General features: G+C 33.1%; 1 protein-coding gene across 1 annotated transcript in view; it reads right to left on the minus strand.

Annotated features, from left to right (window-relative positions):
• Window positions 1-4,302, minus strand: part of LOC143047491 (four-jointed box protein 1-like) — a 60,002-nt gene extending 55,700 nt beyond the window's left edge. The window contains exon 1 of the mRNA XM_076220548.1: window positions 4,067-4,302. The gene's annotated coding sequence lies outside the window, so the exon portion shown is untranslated. The remainder of the gene's footprint in view (window positions 1-4,066) is intronic.
• Window positions 4,303-13,480: the final 9,178 nt, after the last annotated feature.

Here is a 13,480-nt window from a genome sequence, read left to right on the forward strand (position 1 = left end):
TTTTCCCGCTATCTTCGATGAGGGTTTACAGTTAGATATCAACGACTTACTACTTAAGATGACAGAAACCGATCCATGCCGTACAGATAGACGTAGTAGTTGGCGTACCCGCGTTAACATGCACTCCAAAACCATTGTATTATGGGGAGTGTTATGCCGATTAACGTCCGAGGGCTGTATCCTAGGCTGTTGGGTGATACGACCTTCAATTCACTGCCTCACGGCTTTGGTCCTGATAATGCTTCCTGTCATCTTTCGAACTACGTCCGAGATCATCTACCAGTACTCCATCATCGAGGCTAGCGGGCTGCCAAGCTGACCAAACTGGCCCTGAAAGCAGCCGTTAGTGAAGAATAAACAACAAAATAGTCAAAAACCAAAAACAACTCACCAAAACCAAGATGGCGGCCTCCATATTGCGACCTCCACTACTTGTTCCTGACCCATGGCTCCAGAATATTTAAAGCTCACCAAACGCCTTCGGGCACCGAGCCGACCGTGCGAGGGCTGAAAGGCCAGTCAAGGTCGTTAAACACCACCACATATATATGGTTTACTTGTATAAATTGTTATTTGGATGGAGAGTTGTATCATTGGCACTCACATCACATCTTCCTATAACTATGGAACATTTTTGTTATCTGTAATTATGATGTGAATACTGGCAATGACGGAAAATGGTTTCACTTTCCTGTCAGTGTCAAATGATTTGTGAAATATCATGTAAAATGCATGTATGTGACTAATGTGCATTTTGCATTTTTTCGTTTTGTTTTTGTGTTTTTGTAATTTGTTTATCAAAATGAACTACAGTTTTAATTGGACATGAAAGTTACAACTAAGAGTATACTAGTATAAGTTCGGGTAAGGGTGAAGGTTGTCGCCTGTTTAAACGTTTACACATGCTGCGTTTGTTTGCAACTAGAAAGGAACCTGTTCAGTGGTTGTTGTGGTTCATACGTGTTCCTCGTTTCTAGTTTTTTTTATATAAAGATTAAACCGTTGATTTTTCTGTTTGAATTGCTACATTAGCCACTTGTGTGTCCTTGATAGCTTGCAGGTTGGTGTAAGCCACAGCTCTGTGTTAAAGGTCGTACTTTGACCTATAATTGTTTACTTTTTATATGTTGTGTCCTGGAAGGAGAGTAGTATCATTGGCACTCATACCACATCTTCTTATTTCTATAAATGTTGCAAAAGTTATTTCTTTTGGGTGGATGTGTATGTTTAAGCGCGGATTCATATAAGATGGATTCTTACAGTATGCACCCTTTTATTCATTCATTGTACAATTTTATAAATATAATAAATGAATTAAAACGCCTGATATCGTGGGTTCTGACACCGGCCTGTTCAAACTTAAGACTTAAAAATTGGTATTTGCTGATTTCCGTCAATCAATTGGCATTAAGGGGTAAGAACAAAAACTAGTTGGATCGGAGTGTCAAGTTAGGGTAATATGTCTTCCAACGGACTGTAACCTTTTAAGCTATAGCACACTAAAAATTAATGAAACAAACAACCCATTCAGCAACATGATGTCCAAAAGTGAGCACTTTGTGAATTATTATTGAAATAGTAACTTTTATGAATTAACTGTTAACAAAACTTTATATTGTTTGCAAAAACTACGGATAATATATTCAGGAACAAATAACCTTTATTCACAAAAAAAATCGGAATTTTGAGCCTTTAATGGCCCTTTGACATTCTGTTATTCGACCGTCACTGATGAGTCTTTTGTACGCGAAACACACGTCTTACAAGCAAGATATCTTTAATTATGATGCGTTTTTCTTCCTTTCATATTCAATACTTGTTTTATTTTCTTCGACGTGTAAATATCTGATTAAAAAATAAAAGAAACTTTTATTCTTTTGAATATGTTTAAATTCATAATACATGAAGTGCTGTTATTTTAGAAGATATATGATTGATTGAATGTTATTTTCTGACTGTCCAGTGACAAATACTTTATGCATGCAAATTTTAACGGAAAGATATGAAGAGAATGATTTGCAAACAAGAAATACGAAGTAGCACCAAGTTGTCGTCAAGACAGAACAACGGGAAGGCGGGTGACAATTACAAATAATAAGTCCAATAAATTCAACGCCATGACAAAAAAAAAAAATAACTCAAGATACATAATTTAGATCATAAAAGTGTTGGATAGTTTTGTTTAATTTTGATTATTGTTACACTTACACAAATAACTAATTAAAATGGTCACATGGTGTCTTCTTATGTGAGGGGGAGGAAAGGGGTACCCTTCTCCCTTCTCCCACCCCTCATCTCCTTTCTCCTACCAGGCCTCTTCTCCTTTCTCCTATCCCTCTTCTCCTTATTTGATTTTTTTAATTTACCGGAAAAAAGAGAGATATTTTATTTTTTCATATTTTATTTTTTTTCTCCAACTTTTCTCCTTTCTCCCAGCCTTCCTCTCCTTTCTCGTACCCCCTTTCTCCTTTCTCCTACCCCTTTCTCCCTGTCCTTCCCCTCTTATGTGATATGAATTACAGTGTATGTTATTATTCACAGTTCTGTAGTTTATTTTCGCCATCTGTATTTTTATTAAATGATTGTCTAAAATGTTAACTTGGCATGCCATACTTGGTAGAAATGCGGACGTGAAAGAAAGCACTTTTCACAAAAGTGTCAACGGAGATTAAAACATTCCAGGGCGACGATTTCGTCAATTATGAAACAAAATACGTATATATGCACTTTTTGAGTATGAACCAGTTATTATATTCATTCACAATTATGTTCCCAGTATTTCTCTTAAGTTTATCACAGTTCCGTTTATTTTTGGGTCAGATTTCGACGGTCTGCTAAAATGTCACTTTAAATTCAAGAATAATGAGTAAATGAATATCCTGTTTTCCTGTCTCAAATATATTTTTATTTTTCGTCCTAAAGAAAGTAGCTATTATTATAGCGTAGCAGGAATACTTTTCCGTCGTCAGATCTAGTAAATACCGGAAATCATCTCCGGTCCGCAGTTCGGTTAAAAATTTCGATGATTCAATGAAAACAACGACGATTTTTTGTCACTTTTTTTAATTTTTAACTATGAGCGTACTTACGACCCACTAAAATATTTGAACTACGTCAACATTAATGTTTAAGGAATGTCTGGTATAAATATGATCGTGGGTCGTAGGTACGCTCATAGTTTAAAATGCAGAAAAAGGTTTGGAAACTGCCATTTTTCTGCCCTTTTCGCGAATCTTGAGGTCTTTACAGCAACAGAGCATGAATACTATCAACGGAAGTTGAAAAATCTATTGATGTTAACAAAAATATAGGTTTTAAACTTTAAGAATAATGTATTATAATTAATGGCAAGTCACTTTTAATTTGAACGATATTAGGGGGCCGTTCTCTAATGCTTATCGTACCTTGTAAACTTTTTGCTTTTTGACCCTTTGGTCGAAACAGTTGTGTAGGAAAGAGCTCGTATTTTCATTACTTAACACGAATATATTTTTTTTTGGGGTTGGGGGGGGGGGGGGGGTGAGGGGAGAAACAGATGGCCATAAGAACTGATTTTGACTAGTTCAACACAGCTGACACAAAGCGAATACTAACTAAACAAACTTGTCCTTTGGTCTCGAATGGATAGCCTCATTGGCAACCAGATATTTTTACACTTGTTTCGTGCATCTTTAACAATACGTGGATTACTTTTCATAGCATTGATTTCTATGTTAAATGAAGTTTCAGGTTAAAAGTATTTTTTTTAAAGTAGAAAAAGTACAAGAGCCGGAACGGAAATTACAAACTTTATCAAAAATAAATTAAATCTGCTATCTGTTAATGTAAAAACAAAGAAATAATTTGGAACGCTTATAGTGTAAGCCTAATTCGTATATCGCAATAGCGAAAGACCTATACCTCAAAATGACCAGATGAAAATCAACAATCAAATATCTTACATGAATAAATAATAAATATATGAATACACAAATTCATTAATTAATTGATATATCAATTAAAAATAAATATATGTATAATTGTTAAATACATTACTAATAAACTACATTAATCAATAGATACTTACGTTGATGCTACCTGTCAAAGTGACAGTCGTCCAAACTAGTATATACTACACTATCTTCAAGAAGACCAACTATCGTCATTTTTCATTTGTATCAACATTTGTGTCCCTGTGTCAAATTTCATGAATTAAACTACGAAATACCACGAATTTTAGTCCCTAATCTAGTTGATTTTTAAACAAAAGAAACCTGTATTAAGCGAATAGTATCTATCTATAGCCCTAAAAACCGCAGTCTTTGTGGCCTCCATTAGCGAGATTAAAAGTATTTGCACGTCTCATTTTATTCAAGTCTAGAAACAATTTTTCATTGCCTTGTCTTACGGTTGCTAAATGAGGTAATACACCCTGTATAGATGTGCTTAAACTAACGTAACAAAACTATGGAATTTATCAGGGGACTTTAATACAAATCTGAAGACAGCTATTCAGGACTTATTTATTATGATAAGCAGTATTTACCCAGGTTCGAGCTTAGCTTTGACAAATTGTTTAGTTATTAACCCTTCTTTTATCCAGTTCTGACATCGGAGAAATTTATCAAAACCATTGAACAAATTTCGTTATCTGTAGGTAAATGAAAGAAAAAAGAAATCAATTTATTTTAATGAATAAACAGAATTATATTTAAATCAATTTGATAAAACATACTCCGGACTCGGGAAGTTCTAGCATAAAATAAATAGCTAGGTTTAAGAATTCGTAATTTAATTATTATGAAGTTAGATAAATTACAGATAAAACTAATTCACTTATGGATAGCTTTAATTGTGTTAATTGTGGTTTAATGTGGACTAAATAACCACAAATACCCGGTACCATTAGCGGCTTATAGCTACAAATAGTTTGACATATCTCAGATATCATATGCCCTGTTTATTGACGCAGGTCTAAGAAAGATGAATCATTTGCGGATATCTACAAAATAAATAAAAAAACTCTTACATTTTGGACAGATAAAGTCGAAAAGAAGTGTAATAGTAGACAAAATGAGGTATGATCCTTCAGATAAGACATAAAGTAACACTGTTGTTAAAATCAAATGAAAGCATTTCTCTTAGACTTGGGAAAGTACTTGCGCTTAACCCATCAAAACTGACCGTAGTGGAACAAAAATTTGGTGCTTAAAATTGCTATAACAAATTCATACAAATTGAGCATTTTCCTTGTCACAGAGGCTTGTAAATGCTAGTACAACGTGTTTACAAGTTTAAAAAATAAGCATAGGCGCACCTTAGTCATTTGCTATATGTCTTCGCATTACATTTTCATTATTTAACGTTTTCGAACTGATATTTTCATGTTTTGGCACATTGATAGATTATTTTTTTTTACAAAAATAACAAAATAGCAAAATAAGTAAAAACAAATTATGAGAAATAAACAGAAATAGAAAATAACACCCCGAGATCATATATTATAGGACCAAGCATTCAATTCACAAAATGATCCTGCATTTTGTTTTAACAAGTCACCATTGCAGGTAGAAAAGCATGTCATGTATGCTGTTTATAAATAATTTTACCTTGTATAGGGAATTAGTATATGTCTACTCATGCGTAAAGTAGTTCAGATTATGTCATAAGTTTGTCTTAAATGCCTTACAGGAAATTTTAGCCTATTTCTTAATTGTTATGAATATCTAAAACAAGCTACATCAGCATTATTTAATGACCATTACAGCCTACTCATCGAGGACGAAATTACATCACTTTAACTTTTTTTATGTGTGAATTATACTTATGGAAAACGGAAAACATAAAGCATAGTCCTTTTCTGGAGTAGGAATGTGACATTTTGTAAAATAGTCTTTGAACCCAATTATGCATATATTGTCGCCTTTTCTTCAATATTTTTTTGAGATAATCTTTCTGCTGTTTTCTTGTTAATTGATTTAATGAAGGAGTTTAGTTGCGTTCAGTGGTGCATACTACATGCATAGTGCATGTTTGAGTCAGACTATATATCCTGGTGCGGATTTTTCTCGTTGTGTTGAAGACCCATCGGGGAACTTCGGCTGTGTTCTGCTCTTTGATCGGGTTGTTATTTTAAAAAAGAAGATGTGTTATGATTGTCAATGAGACAACCCTCCACAAGAGACCAAAATAACACAGACGTTATCACTTCTAGGTTACCGTTGTTGTCTGTTTGACACATTCCCTATTTCCATTCTCAATTTCATTTACCTATACCGATTATCTTATTTGGTTTGGACCTCTTCATCCTTTAAATAAGCTTTGGATTTTCAAATATTTTGGTCTATTACATCACTATCAAAATGCGCATCTGATCAGTAACTACACAAGCTAAAACAAACACCAAACAATAGAATGAATATAATTGAACATATAAATTTAATGAAGAACGAATGTCACTAGAATAGGGATCTAGATAGTTAAGTTTTACAAAAACAAGGCAGCATGGTTCGTGCTCTATAATTTGCATGCATGCGCGCTTTTTAGTCGACTACACCAAGCTACTGCCTGTAAATTGAATGAGAGAGATATAATATGCATATCATTGTCACAATAAGAAATTGGTCAAGATAAAACAGTAGTTGTTCATCGAATTCAGGTGTACAAATATATAAATCAAAACTTTTCTTTGACTCGGAACCACTTCATCAAATCATGATAAATATAAACAAAAGACTTTGTCATTTTTATCACATTGCAAGTTAGAAAGGGTTCTTGATATAATGTCAGCTTTAATCTCTTATTGATCTCGAATTAATAGGTTACATATTGGACCATAAATATGCACTTCTGACAATTGAAAGTGTCAAAAAAGAGAAACTAGAATAAAAGCGTGTGAAAAATTGCGGAACATGGCCCACTATAGCTTTGGTTTAGAGTATCTTTTAACCTTTTGCACAATTCATTTTCGCACGGTTGCTGTTTAATATGTGTCAAAGAGAGCGTATTTGTTTTTATTTAGTCTTGAGTGTTTGATAATGTCAGTGATCGAGTAGATTTGAATTAAATACTAGTGATTAAGAAAAAAAGATAAGTCGTAAACCCTTTACTTAATATCATATCGAATATGGCAATGCCAAACAAACAGAACCGATTGGATGACAGATTTATCTATAGGAGCATCTTAAGGAAGCCATTCTCCCTTCACTAGGCCTCGAATTTAACGTTTTCATTCGGATCTGATATACAGCAGAACACAGGCATCCCTGAACATTGGTTTCACTTTCAGGCAAGAAAATACCGGTTGACTATATGAGGTTTATAGCTAAAATAAGACTGCGAATTTAGATATACCTTAACCTTTTCAATATTTCTAAAGACTGTGTACTTTTTGAAGAGTGATATAGCTAAAAAAAATGTTGGAAAAAGTTGTATGTGTTGTTGCTGTTTTATTGTATCTTACAGACTTTAACATGTATATCCATCTGGAAATCATTCACTGTACCCCTTTACATACATGTACATAAACATGATTATAAAAAGAAAGAAACATACTGGATATGTAATTCACTTGCTAAAAATTATGTTGGCTATGTCATGCAAAAAACCTATGTTACCAGTATGTACGTTTATGTCATACGCTGATAAATGATTTTCCTCATCAACGACAAAATGTTGACGCTATGACATCACAAATAATGTACAGTACCACATCTTACAGTATATTTGTCAGTTGTGTTTTGCATACTTTCTTTACTTGTATTTTTCTGGACTTTTGGGGAAATAGGTACATGTATTTAGTGAACTGTGTTCAACAAACTCAATTTGACTGAAAATTATCTTGCTTGTCAAAGATTTGCATTTATGATTTTTGTAAATTAGTTTTCTATTAAACATTGCAGAATTGTTATTAAGGAATGACTTTAATATATTTTCTGTCTATGAAGAAATAGCATTAAAAATGTGATGCATACTGAATAACCCACGTAACGTTAATGACTTCATGGTCACATGACTAAACTATGTCTATGAGCTGATAAACAAACAAAAAAACTGTCAACAAATCAGAAGACTTGTTACATTCAAAATTAAATTATAAGTTAATTTATAACAGTGGAAAGAACAATCGGCAAAACAAAAATAAAATTAAAGGTCAGAGGAAACCACCACAAAAAAAAAGCTGATTGTAAAATATGTCCATTATCAGTAAAATACACATTTACTTCAGATGCTGACGATTGATTGTATGCTTAACGTCCTATTGCAATTTAAGATGAAAATTAGGTGGCAAATTTTCTATTTGTATTCACGGGGGGGGGGGCTACTTCCTATTATTGGGTATACGGGGATGTGCCAAAAATATGGGTCATAATTTTGCGAGATTTTATATAAAAATGACCCTCCTTTTTAATGGCATCCTATATTAAAATGCATTTATGTTTGATAACTGTATATTGATTTGGGGTATGATCTACATATCATATATAAATATGCACCAAACGATGTCAATTCATATATAAAAACTTAAGGGTAGCTGGTATATTTATGAATTATGAGTGATGATGAGTTAGTGCTTAAATAAGCATGGGTCATATTTTAAATATTGTAGTATAAGTATAGGTCATTCTTTCTTAAATATTTATATAACTATAGGTACTGAATTTCAATGAATGTTATATTAAAATGGGTACGTTTTTTGAGGCAAAAATGGCACACCCCTACCAAAAAAATATCGAAGTTACCCCCCCCCCCCTCCCCCCCCCCCGTGTTTGTATTATGCCGATGCATGTCTGAGTTTTTACCTTTATCCTTTTACCTTCAGTAATTCAAATAATTTTATTCTCCGATATATTTTTTATTTGATTAAATACGAAAATAAGAATATGTGTATGATTGTCAGGGACAATACCACTTTTTCTCAACAGATGCGTATTTCGACAAAACATGTCTTTTCAGTGAGATCAAATGCCGTACGAGTTAGCAACTATATTTTAAAACTAAAAATTCATCGTTATAATCTCATGTTTCATATAAATGTAAAAAGTAAAATCACAAAAATACTGAACTCCGAGGAAAATTCAAAACGGAAAGTCAATAATCAAATGGAAAAACCAAAAGCTCAAACACATCAAACGAATTAGTTTGGAATACACAATAACCATAAGAAAGTGATGTGTAATTGCCAATAAGCCTGACCTAATTTCGCAAGAGACAAAGAGGCAAAAACTGTAAGCAACTTAAGTTCACCGAATCTTCAACAATTTACAAAACCAATGACATAATGTTAGTTATAAAATGTGTTTATTCGATACTAGACTAGTATATTTTGACATATATATTATCATAAAGATCCCCCAATTTCACAAATAATACACGAAGGTCTTGGTGTATAGATTCTGGGTACTGACACGTGGTTTATTATCTTAATAACGTGTTATACTATTCTTTATGAATATTATAATTACTGTTTAGTCTGTTTTTTTTTATTGATATCCAAATTTATTGTTCATCCCGTCATTGTGTTATTGTTCTACGATAATTTTCGTATTCTTGTCTTTCATTTTGGCCAATCTGCTTTGTCTACATGTTAAGTTTCTTTGATACATAGGACGTGGCTCTGTACTTATACTTCCTGTTATTGTGCTATTGTAAAACATTTTTGTATTCTTGTCTTTCATTTTTGCAAATGTGTTTTGTCTATGCGCCTTTTGTGTTTCTTTAATACATATGACGTGGCTCTGTACTTATACATCTCGTAATTACATGGGAAAATCTGTGTATTCTTGTATTTGATTTTTGTTAATTTGCTTGGTCCATATGCCATTTTATGCTTCTTTGTTACATATTTATCTGTTTCTATAGTGTAAGATTATAACACAATGTTGACTGCTGTACCCCTATTTTTGACATTTTTACCTACTATGACTGTTTGTATTGTTCACACATCGGTGTCAATATAATTGAATTTGATGCGGCTGTCATACAAGTGAGAGGTTTAACTAGCTTTAAAACCAGATATAATCAACCATTTTCTACATAAGAAAATGCCTGTACCAAGTCAGGAATATGACAGTTGTCATCCATTCGTTTGATGTGATTTCGGAGTGTATATTCGTCCGGCTAGCCGTACGAATAGTTAAAAATCTCTATTTTCCGGCCTTCCGTTTGCGGATGCGCAAATTTTGGATATCAATAAAAGTGTCATGTAGCGAGGAAAGTGTCCCGGATGAGGTTTCGGATAACAAACGCGCGTATGCAATGGACGTTTTGAGAATTGGAGATCGTGATTTATATTCAAAGATGTCAATAAAAACTAGAAATAATGTGATTGCTTTAAAACATTTTTTATATATACTAGTGACTCCAGAACAATAGCGTATATAGTATACATGTAAACTGAGAAGAATAAGCCTGACACCAAACTGAATTGCTGATTTACCCCATGGAGGCAAAACGCATTTGGATAATGACTTTATCAAATATGCATGGATGCATTATTTCTAGGTTCTACCACAACGGAGATCTATGCACATATAATGATATACATCGACTCGGAATAGGATACCATTCTGTTTAACTTATTAAACTTTTTTTTCTAATTTTTTCTATCGTAAACACAATCTTTCTTTCGGGGAAGGTTACACGTGTCTATCGTTCTCTATTATTTCATGAGTTAAAAATCCTCGAACATTTTAATTAAAAAATCGTGTCTGAAAATCATTTGACGACCTGATTTGAACCAAACTTCAAGGAAACAATAAATTCAGAATCTTCTTTTGGAATCATAGATGTCTATAGAACGGCCAATAATCAGTGTTCAGACTGTTTACCTTACATGAAATTCATAGGTTGAATAAATAAAAAGATGAGTCTTTTTTGCCCCTCCCCAAACTCCTTTAGAATAAAAAAAAAAAGATCTGAATGAAATAAATACTCAGCGTTTATTTATCTCCTTAAATAACGATGTTATATCTTCATTATTATTTTTGGCTGGAGAAATAGCAAAATACCGTAAACTTGCTATTTGTCCAGCTTGCCGGATAAATAGACATTATTTGCTATCTGTCCGGCTAGCCGGACGAATAGCCACTGCCTTTTGATATGACCATTTGATTAGGGACTTTCCTTTTTGAATCTCCCTCGGAGTTCAGTATTTTTATGATTTTACTTTTTCAGTAACTACCAGGATTCTGTGAAACAAAATGATTACTGTATTCAGAGCATTAACGGCAAATGTTTAAGCATTCAATATTCCATCAGAAATAATCGATGCATTCAAACATATATAAAATTGAGAATGAAAACGGGGAATGTGTCACACAATAATACAACTGCACTAAAGAGAAGTAAACAGCTAAAGGGTTTTCAACACAGTGAGAAAACCCCGCGGCTTTAGTTAGCCCCTAAACCAAAAATGTATACTGGTTCAGAGAAAATGGACGTCACACAAAACTCCGAAACATATAAATGAACTAAAATTATGAAAAACACTTACAATTAGAATACTAGCAAAAGCCGGAGATTCCTGACTTTCCGGACACAGCGGGGTTAAACATGTTTTGTAATATCTCAATCCTTCTAATACCTCATGCAAATGTAGAATTACCAAAACACACAGCAATACGCACAGTAAAACTCAGTTTAATAGAAGACCGAGTCTGATTTTAGAACAGATATATAGCAGAAGAAACTTATCAAAATGACAATGATCAACACAAATTATCACAGGATTGCTAGTAGTTACTGACATGCCAGCTCCAGACCTCAATTAGATAAAATAGATGAGCTAAAATTATGAAAATAACTCCTTCAGAATAAAAAAAAAAAGAAGATCTGAATGAAATAAATAATTTGTAGTATATTCAGTTGCATTTCGATTTGTTTTAGTGAATGAGTGGAAATAATTTGCACAATTTGTTGCCAAGATTACAAGTAACTAATTCAAAAGTGTATTTGCTGCATAGATGTTAATGTACGATTTTAGGCAATATTTCTCATAACTACTTTAAAAGCGTTTATTTATCTCCTTAAATAACGATGTTATATCTTCACCATTTTTTTTGGCTGAACAAATAGCAAAATACCGTAAAAATGCTATTTGTCCGGCTTGCAAAATAGCCACTGCCTTTTGATTAAGCCATTTGATTAGAGACTTTCCTTTTTAAATTTCCCTCGAAGTTCAGTATTTTTATGATTTTACTTTTTCAGTAACTGCCAGGATTCTGTGAAACAAAATGATAACTGTATTCAGATCATTAACGGCAAATGTTTAAGCATTCCCGCGGCTTTAGTTAGCCCCTTAACCAAAAATGTATACTGGTTCAGTGAAAATGGACGTCACACTAAACTCCGAAATATATAAATGAATTAAAATTATGTAAAAAAACTTACAATCACAATACTAACAAAAGCCAGAGATTCCTGACTTGCCGGACAGATACGTCTGGGTTAAACATTTTTTTTGTAATATCTCAACTCTCTTCTAATACCTCATGCAAATATAGAATTAACAAACACACAGCAAAACGCACAGTAAAACTCAGTTTAAAAGAAGTCCGAGTCCGATTTTAGAATAGATAGCAGAAGAAACTTATCAAAATGACAATGATCAACATAAATTAACACAGGATTGTTAGTAGTTACTGACATGCCAGCTCAAGACCTCAATTAGATAAAACAGGTTGAAAGATTATGTTTTCATATTAAAATCAAGCACAATCCCGTCTGTCAGGGGTTTATTATTATCCCATCATAGGATAAATGAGAAGAACATAACTCGTATCATGCCAACAACTGGTTTGAGAAATAAATGTGTTCATTTCAAATGCAAACACACCATTAGGTAAGAAAATCCATCATTGAAAGACTGAAAACAGTATCGAAACGAATAAGTTTGTTAATGATATAGATGTTTGATTGGGCCATGCACAATGCGAGATAACTCCTAGAGCTAATCTTTTCTTAATTTAGAAAAAAAAACGTATATAAGGAATCATTTTCTTGTTTAATATTACAGACATTGCCACCAATGCTAAAGGTTCTAACACAATAGTTAGACAATTTTCCCCACAGATTTTAGAACCCTTAAATGCGACAGTGACGACGTCATCAACTTTTTTCATGATTTACTCCTTAGAATAGAATTTAAAATTAAATATATATCATAAGGAAAAACTGTAATCATTTTTCTGTCCATTCGAAATAACCTCACAAATGTGGTGCTACGAACGCGGGTTATTCAGTGTGCACAGCTTTTTAATGATATTTCTTCACAGACGACAACAACAAGATTATGTATGTCCGTGGATCTGGAAAGTAACATAAAGGATGTGAAGGGATTATACATGTATATACACTCATCATAGATACCAGGACTTAATTTTGTATATACGAATGACGCGCGTTTCGTCTACAAAAGACTCATCAGTGACGCTCGAATCAAAAAAAGTTAAAAAGACCAAATACACGGTGGGTATGGTTGTCCTGCGAGAGAACGTTCTGT

This window comes from Mytilus galloprovincialis, chromosome 10, assembly GCF_965363235.1.
Source record: "Mytilus galloprovincialis chromosome 10, xbMytGall1.hap1.1, whole genome shotgun sequence".
In the NCBI taxonomy this organism is placed as follows: Eukaryota; Metazoa; Mollusca; class Bivalvia; order Mytilida; family Mytilidae; genus Mytilus; species Mytilus galloprovincialis.